This window comes from Salvelinus sp. IW2-2015, unplaced genomic scaffold (genome assembly GCF_002910315.2).
Source record: "Salvelinus sp. IW2-2015 unplaced genomic scaffold, ASM291031v2 Un_scaffold3264, whole genome shotgun sequence".
Taxonomy (NCBI): Eukaryota; Metazoa; Chordata; class Actinopteri; order Salmoniformes; family Salmonidae; genus Salvelinus; species Salvelinus sp. IW2-2015.
Window position 1 is genome coordinate 6,708 of NW_019944550.1, and position 9,093 is coordinate 15,800.

General features: G+C 47.2%; 1 long non-coding RNA gene and 1 pseudogene across 1 annotated transcript; one reads left to right on the top strand and one right to left on the bottom strand.

Moving 5' to 3' along the window:
- The window catches only part of LOC112075601 (kinesin-like protein KIF1A), a 56,195-nt pseudogene that overhangs the window by 4,397 nt on the left and 42,705 nt on the right, over positions 1-9,093 (bottom strand).
- On the top strand, positions 2,077-3,291 carry LOC139025784 (uncharacterized). Its single transcript, XR_011477414.1, has 4 exons — positions 2,077-2,156; positions 2,724-2,757; positions 3,120-3,185; positions 3,257-3,291. It is a non-coding gene; the product is annotated as an uncharacterized lncRNA (long non-coding RNA).

Below are 9,093 nucleotides of genomic sequence, written 5' to 3' on the forward strand. Positions count from 1 at the left end.
TTGGGGTTATTGTGCACTATGAACCGTTGGGTGATTTGGTGGAACTAATGACCTGACTGCTGGGTTGGTGTGGAACTATGAAACCTCTGTGGGTTGGTGTGACTATGAACCTGCTGGGGTTGGTGTGAACTATGAACTGCTGGGGGTTGTGAACTTATGAACTAATGAACCTGCTGGGGATTGGTGTGAACTATGAACCTGCTTGGGTTGTGTGAACTATGACCTGTGGGGTTGGTGTGAACTTGAAACCTGCTGGGGTTGGTGTGAACTATGAACCTTGCTGGGTGTTGGTTGTAGAACTATGAACCTGCTGGGGTTTGTGAACTATGAACTAGAATCCTGCTGGGGTTGAGCTGTGAACTATAAAACTATGAACCTGCTGGGGTTGATGGTGAACTATGAACTGAGAACCTGCTGGGGTTGGTGTGAACTATGACCTGCTGGGGTTGTGTGAACCTATGAATACTGCTGGGGGTTGATGTGAACTATGAACCCTGCTGGGGTTATGTGAACTATGAAACCTGCTGGGTGTTGGTGTGAACTATGAACCTGCGGGTGTTGTGTGAACTATGAACCTGCTTGGGGTTGTGTGTGAACTATGAAACCTGCTGGGGTTGATGTGAACTATGAACCTGTGGGGTTGTAACTGTGACATCTATGAACCTGTAGGGGTTGGATGTGAACTATGAACCTCTGGGGTTGGTGTGAACTAATGAACCTGCCTGGGGTTTTGCGTGTGAACTATGAACCTGCTGTTTGGTGTGACTTGACGCTGTGGAACCCTTTGGTTGTACTAGAACCTGTTGGGGTTGGTTGTGGTATGAGATCTTCAAACTATGTCCCTGCCATGTTTCCTAGTTGCGGCTGTAAAGTTGTTGTGGTGGTGTTGTGGTAGTGTTGTTGTGTTCTAGTGTGTTGGTAAGTTGTGGTAAGTGTTGTAGTAGTGTTTGTGGTAGTGTTGTGTAGTGTTTTCCTGGTAGTGTGTGGTACGTGTTTGTAGTAGTGTTGTGTAGTGTTGTGGTAGTGTTGTAAAGTAAGTGTTGTGTAGTGTGTGGTAGTGTTGTGGTAGTGTTGTAGTAAGTGTTGTGTGTGGTGTTGTGGTGTGTTGTGGTAGTGTTGTGGTGTGTCTAAGTAGTGTTTGTGGGTAGTGTTGTGTAGTGTTTAGTAGTGTTGGTAGTGGTTGTAGTAGCGTTTGTGGTAACGTGGTGTGGTAGTGTTGTAGTTTAGTGTTGGTAGTGTTGTAGTAGTTTTGTGGTAGTTTGTGGTAAGTGTGTGGTAGTGTTGTGGTAGTGGTGTGGGTAGTGTTGTGTGCTTCTAGTAGTGGTGTGGAAAGTTGTTGTGGTGAGTGGTTGAGGTAGTGTTGTAGGTAGGTGTTGTGTAGGTTGCGTCGTAAGTGGTGTGGTAGTGTTGGTGGTAGTGGTGTGGTAGTGTTGTAGGTAGGTTGTGGTAGTGTTGTGGGTATGTTTGTAGTAAAGTGTGTTGTGGTAGTGTTGTGTAGTGTTGTGTAGTGTTGTGGTAGTGTTGTAGTAGTGTTGTGGTGGTGTGTGGTAGTTGTTGTGGTAGTGTTGTGGTAGTGTTGTGCGTAGTGTTCCTAGTAGTGTTGTGGTAGTGTGTGGTAGTGTTGTAGTAGTGTTGTAGTGTTGTTAGTAGGCGTTGTGGTAGTGGTGTGGTAGTGTTGTAGTAGTGTTGGTAGTCGTTGTAGTAGTGTTGTGGGTAGTGGTTGTGGTAGTGGTGTGGTAGTGTTGTGGTAGTGTTGTGGTAGTGTTGAGGTAGTGGTTGTAGTAGTTGTTGTGGTAGTGTGTAGTAGTGGTGTGGTGTGGTTGTGGTCGTGGTGTGGTAGTGTTGTGGTAGTGTTGTGTAGTGGTGTGGTAGTGTTGTGGTAATGTTGTGGTAGTGTTCTAGTAGTGTTGTGGTAGTGTTGTGGTAGCTGGTGTGGTAAGTGTTGTGTCTTCTAGTAGTGGTGTGGAAAGTGTTGTGGTAAGTGTAGTATGGTGTGTTGTAGTATGTTTGTGTAGTGTTGTTAGTAGTGGTTGTGGTAGTGTTGTGGTAGTGGTGGTAGTGTTGTGGGTGGTTGGGTACGTGGTGTGGTAGTGTTGTGGTAATGTTGTGGTAGTGTTCTAGTAGTGTTGTGGTAGTGTTGTGGTAGTGTTGTGGTAGTTGTCTGTATTCTAGTAGTGTTGTGTAGTTGTTTGTTGGTTAGTGTTGGAGTTCTGGTAGTGTTGTTGGTTAGCGTTGTAGTAGTGGTTTGTGGTAGTGTTGTGGTAAGTGTTGTAGTAGTGCTGTAAGTAGTGTTGGTGGTAAGTGTGTGGTAGTGTTGTGGTAGTGTTGTGGTAGTGTTGGTGTGGTTTGTGGTAGTGTTGTGGTAGTGCTGTGGTAGGTTGTGGGTAGTGTTCTAGTGTGTTGTGGTAGTGTTGTGGTAGTGGTTGTAGTAGTGTTCGGTAGTGTTGTGTAGTGTTGTGGTAGTGTGTGTATGTGTTGTAAGTATGTTTGGTAGGTTGGTAGTAAGTGTTGTGGGTAGTGTTTGTGGTATGTGGTGTGGTAGTGTTGTGGTATGTGGTGTGGTAGTGTTGTGTCTTCTAGTAGTGGTGTGGAGAGTGTTGGTAGTGTTCGAGGTAGTGTTTGTAGTTTTAAAAGTGGGGGGGGGTTGGTGGTAGTGGTTGTAGTAGTGGTGTGGTAGTGTTGTGGTAGTGTGGTGCGTAGTGGTTGTGGTAGTGTTGTGGTAGTGGTTGTGGTAGTGTTGTGGTAGTGTTGTGGTAGGTGTGTGGTAGTTGTTCTAGTAGTGTGTGGTAGTTTGTTGTGTAGTGTTGAGGTAGTGTTGTAGTAGTGTTGTGTAGTGTTGTGGTAGTGTTGTATAGTAGTGTTGTGGAGTGGGTGTGGTAGTGTTCTAGTAGTGTTGTTGGTAGAGTGTTGTGGTAGGTTGTGGTAGTGTTGTATGTAGTGTTGTGGTGTGTTGTGGTAGTGTTGTAGTAGATGTCTAAGTAGTGTTGTAGTAGGTGTTGTGGTAGTGTTGTGGTAGTGTTGTGGAGTATGTTGTAGTTGTGTTGGTAGTAGTGTTGTGTGTGTGTTGTCAGTAGTTGTTGGTCAGTGTTTTGGTAAGTGTTGTGGTAGTGGTTGTATAGTGTTGTGGTGCTGTTGTGGTGGTGTTGTGGTAGTGTTGTGGTAGTGTTGTAGTAGTGTTGTGGTACGTGTTGTGGTAGTGTTTGTGGTAGTGGTTGTAGTAGTGGTGTAGTAGTGTTTGTGGTAGTGTTGTTAGTAGTGTTGTGGTAGTGTTGTGGTCAGTGTTGGGTGTGTTCTACGTAGTGTTGTGGTAGTGTTGTGGTAGCTAGTTTGTAGTATGTTGTGGTAAGTGTTGTGCTGTTCTAGTCAGTCGTTGATGGTAAGTGTTGTGGATACAGTGTTGTAGTCGTGTTCGTGGTCACGTGATTCTGGTATGTGTTCGTCGGTCTACGTCGTATGTGTGTAGTTGTTTGTGGTAAGTGTATGTGGTAATTGTTGTAGTAATGTTGTGGCTACGTGGTGGTGGTCACGTGTTGTGGTAAGTGTTTAGTCGCAGTAACGTTGTTGTGGTAGGTGTTGTGGTAGTGTTGTTGTGTGTGTGTGTGTTGTGGTGTTTGTTGGTAAGTGTTTGTTGGTAGTGTTGTAGGTTGTAGTGTTGTGGTGCTTGTGGTGTGGGTAAGTGTTGTGGTATTGTGTTGGTGTCGCTTGTAGTCTGTTTGGTGTGTTGTGGTAGTGTTGTGGAGTGTTGTTTTGCTGGTATGTGTTGTGTGTGTTTGTGGTACGTGGTTGTGGTAGTGTTGTGGTAGTGTTGTTGTTAGTAGTAGTATCTACTGTTAGTGTTGTAGTAGGTGTTGTGGTAGTGGTTGTGGAGTGTTCTAGTAGTGTTTGTGTAGTGTTGTAGTAAAGTGTTGTAGTAGTGCTGTGGTAAGTGTTGTATAAGTGTTTTGGTAGTGTTGTGTAGTTGTTGTGGTAAGTGTTTGGTAGTGGTTGTGGTGGTGGTTGTTGGTGTTTCTGTCTGACCATGCTTTGACCAAGGTAGTCATTGTAATTGTAGCCTGCCGACCAGGTCGGAAGCCAGGGAAGCGGTCGGTAAAGGGGTCTCCTCCGTCCATGACGTTCTCACTCTTTCTTATGGTGCTGTTTGGGAACCTCTGCTCTTTTTCTGTCATACATCTCTCTTCATCAGTCCAGAACGCTGCCCTGCAGGGGGCCACCAGTAGAGCAACACAGGACAACAGGATTAAACACAGAGAGATGAGGATTGGAGGTAGAGAGAGAGAGACGAGATGAGAGAGAGAGAGAGAAAGAGAGAGAGACTGAGAGAGAGAGACAGAGAAACAGAGAGAGACAGAGAGACACACAGAGAGAGAGAAGAGAGAGAGACACAAGGAGATGGGAGAGGAGAGTAACACAGAAGAAGAAGACACAGAGGGAGAGACACAGCCGAGAGAGAAGAGAGGAGAGAGAGAGAGAGAGAGAAGAGAGAGACGAGAGAGAGAGAGCAGGAGAGAGAGAGAGGAGATAAGAGAGAGAAGGGGGAAAAGAGAGAGAGAAGAGAGAGAGGAGAGAGAGAGAGAGAGAGAGAGAGAGAGAGAGAGAGAGAGAGAGAGAGAGAGAGAGGAGAGAGAGAGAGAGACCGAGAGAGGGAGAAGGAGAGAGAAAAGAGAGAGAGAGGAACAAGAAGAGAGAGACAAGACAGAGAGAGAGAGGAGAGAGAGAGAAGAGAGAGAGAGAGAGAGAGAAGAGAGAGAGATGAGAAGAGAGGTGAATGAGAGAGAAGGAGAGACAGACAAGGGAGAAAGTAACGAGAGAGAGGGAGAGGGAAGAAACAGGAGGGAAGAGAGTAGAAGGAAAAGAGAGAGAGAACGATGGGGAGGGGCAGGAAGGGAGTAGAGAAGGGAGTAAGAGAGAAGAGTGAGAGAGAGAGAGAGAGAGCAGAGAGAGCAGAGAGGAGAGAGAGAGAAGAAGGGAGGACGAGGGCCAGGAGCAGAAGAGGGGGAGAGAGAGGAGAGAGAGGTATGATAGTAGTTATGAGCGATTGAGAGTAGACAGAGAGAGAGAAGAGAAGAGAGTTGTATTTGTGAGGAGAGAGAGAGAGAAGAGAGCGAAGACAAAAAAGAAAAAAAGAAACAAAAATCAGAGAGGGAGAGGAGAGAGACATCAAATCATTTGAAAGAAAAACAAAACCATATGAACTCAAGTCTGGGTTCAGTTGTGTTTCCGTGGAGATGTGCTGAAATGTTCTCAAACCTTCTTCTTGAGTTCCACGCTGATGGCGTTAGCCTCCTTGAGGAAGATGGCGTTTCCCCACAGCTGGTCTCTGAGGGAGGTGAACTGGTAACAGCGCCACTTCCTGAAACCCCACAGGGCTAGCTCCGCCTCCCTCTCCGTCCACTGCACTGTGGAGCCCAGAGGGTACAACGAGATGACCCAAACGTCTAAGTTCAACATCAACACAGGGAGATATACACTGTGTGTGTGTGTGTACAAAGGGTAAGTACAAGATGAGCAGCTATGTGAATGCAGAGCCTTGTGCAGGGCCACTGTCCTTTAAACATGCACATTGACGGTAAGAGCTAGACTTGTTGTGTTCGGACACATGTGACAAATAAAGTTTGATTTGACATACACTTAAAGTATGTGTACACCCCTTCAAATGAGTGGATTCGGCTATATCAGCCACACCCGTTTCTGACAGGTATAAAAAAATCAAACACACGGCCATGCAATCTCCATAGACAAACATTGGCAGTAGAATGGCCCGTACTGACGAGCTCAGTGACATTCAACATGGCACCGTCATAGGATGCCACCTTTCCAACAAGTCAGTTCGTCAAATGACTGCCTCGCTAGAGCTTCCCCGGGCAACTGTAAGTGCTGTTATTGTCAAGTGGAAACGTCTAGGAGCAACAACGATGGTAGAACACACAAGCTCACAGAACGGGACTGCMGAGTGCTGAAGTGTGTAACGCGTAAAAAATWGTCTGTCCTCYGTTGCAACACTCACTGCCGAGTTCCAAACTGCCTCTGGAAGCAACGTCAGCACAAGAACTGTTCGTCGGGAGCTTCATGAAATGGGTTTCCATGGCTGAGCAGCTGCACACAAGCCGAAGATCACCATGACCAATGCCAAGCGTCGGCTGGAGTGGTGTAAAGCTAACCGCCTTTGGACTCTGGAGCAGTGGAAACGCATTCTCTGGAGTGATGAATCCCTCTTCAACATCTGGCAGTCCAACGGACGAATCTGGGTTTGGCAGATGCCAGGAGAACGCTGTCCAACCTGTCCAAATGCATAGTGCCAACTGTAAAGTTTGGTGGAGGAGGAATAATGGTCTGGGGCTGTTTTTCATGGTTCAGGCTCCTTAGTTCCAGTGAAGGGAAATCTTAATACTACAGCATTCAATGACATTTTAGAGGATTTTGTACTTACAACTTTGTGGCAACAGTTTGGGGAAGGCCCTTTCCTGTTTCTGCATGACAATTCCCCCATGCACAAAGCGAGGTCTATACAGAAATGGTTTGTCAAGATCAGTGTGGAAGAACTTGACTGTTCTGCACAGAGCCCTGACCTCAAGCCTATCTGGGATGAATTGGAACGCCGACTGCGAGCCAGGCCTAATCGCCCAACATCAGTGCCCGACCTCACTAATGCTCTTGTGACTGAATGGAAGCAAGTCCCCGCAGCAATGTTCCAACATCTAGTGGAAAGCCTTCCCAGAAGACTGGAGGCTGTTATAGCAGCAAAGGAGGGACCAGCTCCATATTAATGTCCATGATTTTGCAATGAGATGTTCGACAGGCAGGTGTCCACATACTTTTGTGTAGTGTAGTGTAAATAAAAGTCAGTAACCAGTGATGTACCTTCCTCCTCAGGCTCCTCCTCTTCCTCTCCTACTACCTCAGGGTAATATCGGTCTACTTGTTTCTGAAGGGCTTCCAGCTTGCTCTCATAATCCTGAGGAAATGGTCACATGATCAGGCTTTAACGAGAAAATAATTCAGACTTAATGTAATTCAGACTCAGACTCAATGTATTAACAAAATGGTAATATTTTGGTGATCTTTTCCATTTGTTAATAGGTCTCACCATCCTCTGCTGTTCCAGCAGGTTGTGTGTCTCTTCTCTCTCTTTACGGTACTGGTCTTCCAGCTCCTGAAGCCTGTACATAGACACAACCATAGATGTCATCTCAACTCTCCCTCACTCACAACCACAGACTCCTCCTCCACAGACTCATCTCAACTCTCCCTCACTCACAACCACAGACTCCTCCTCCACAGACTCATCTCAACCCTCCCTCACTCACAACCACAGACTCCTCCTCCACAGACTCATCTCAACGTTTCCCTCACTCACAACCACAGACTCCTCCTCAACGACTCTCTAACCTCCCTCACTCACAACCAGACTTCTCCACAGACTTCATCTCAACTCTCTCACTCACAACCACAGACTCCTCCCTCACAGATCATCTCAACTCTCCCTCACTCACAACCACAGACTCTCCTCCACAGACTCATCTCAACTCTCCTCACTCACAACACCAGACTCCTCTTCCACAGACTCATCTCAACTCTCCCTCACTCACAACCAGACTTCTCCACAGACTCATCTCAACTCTCTCCCTCACTCACAACCACAGACTCCTCCTCCACAGACTCATCTCAACTCTCCCTCACTCACACCACCAGACTCTCTCCACAGACATCTCTCACTCTCCCTCACTCACACCAGACTCCTTCTCCACAGACTCATCTCAACTTCCCTCACTCACCTCTGATCCTCTCCTCTCTCTTACAGTATTTACTCAACTAGCCTCTCTTCTCCCTTGTCTCTCCTCCCGTTCTCCCCTCTCACTCTGGTCCATCTCCTGCTTCATGTCGATGCCCTGTTTGTCCAACAGTTCTCTCTGTGCGAAGGCCCAGTCCACCGGCTCCACGGGGGTGTCAGCGCAGGGCGTCTTCTCCCGCTCCTGGCGCGCCTGCTCGGGTGGTTGAACCGGAACACGTGGCTCTTACCCGAATAATACGGTTCCCTGAAGGACAGGTTGATCCAGGAGCAGGGAGAGAGACGTTTCAAAAACATTCGGTGACGGTACAAATGTCCAGATAGAAGTGAAGAAAGAGCAAAGAGAAGCGGTAGAAATTGAGTAAGGAAAGTGTAGAGCAGACCTCTCAGACAGCAGAGGACGAAAAGGAAGAGAGAGAGGAGACAGAAGAGAGAGAGATCAGAGAGAGATGTGTAATGTTTACTGTTCATTTGTATTGTTTATTTCACTTTTGTATAATATCTACCTCACTTGCTTTGGCAATGTTAACACATGTTTCCTATGCCAAATAAAGCCCCTTGAATTGAAATTGAATTGAGAGAGAGAGAGAGAGAGAGAGAGAGAGAGAGAGAGAGAGAGAGAGGAGAGAGAGAGAGGAGAAGAGAGAGTGAGAGAGGGAAAGAGAGAGAGATAGAGAGAGAGGGGAGAGAGAGAGAGAGGGCGGTGAGAGAGGGAAAGAGAGAGAGATAAGAGAGAGAGAGAGAGAGGGAGAGAGAGAGAGAGGAGAGAAGAGGGCGAGGAGAGAGGGAAAGAGAGAGAGGGAAAGAAGAGAGAGACAGAGAGACAGAGAGAGAGAGAGAGAGAGAGAGAGAGAGAGAGAGAGAGAGAGAGAGAGAGAGAGAGAGAGAGAGGGAAAGAGAGAGAGAGAGATAGAGAGAGAGGGAGAGGAGAAGAAGGAAGAGGGGAAAGAGGGAGAGAGTGAGAGAGGAAAGAGAGAGAGAAGAGAGAGAGAGAGAGAGGGATGAGAGAGGAGAGAAGGGGAGTGAGAGAGGGCGAGTGAAGAGAGGAAAGAGGGGGGAGAGAGAGAGAGAGAGAGAGAGAGAGAGAGGAGAGAGAGAGAGAGAGAGAAGAAGAGAGAGGAGAGAGAGAGAGAGAGAGAGAGAGAGTTGACCCACCTGATTTGAGAGCTGTAGGCTCTGTGACCCTCTTCCCGTTGACGTAGGTCTCAGCTCCTCACAGGGCTCCAGGGTGACTGCTACTGGGGAGAAGGGAGACAGACATGAGGAGATAGACCTTCCGAGACACTACCTGCATCTTAATTATCCAC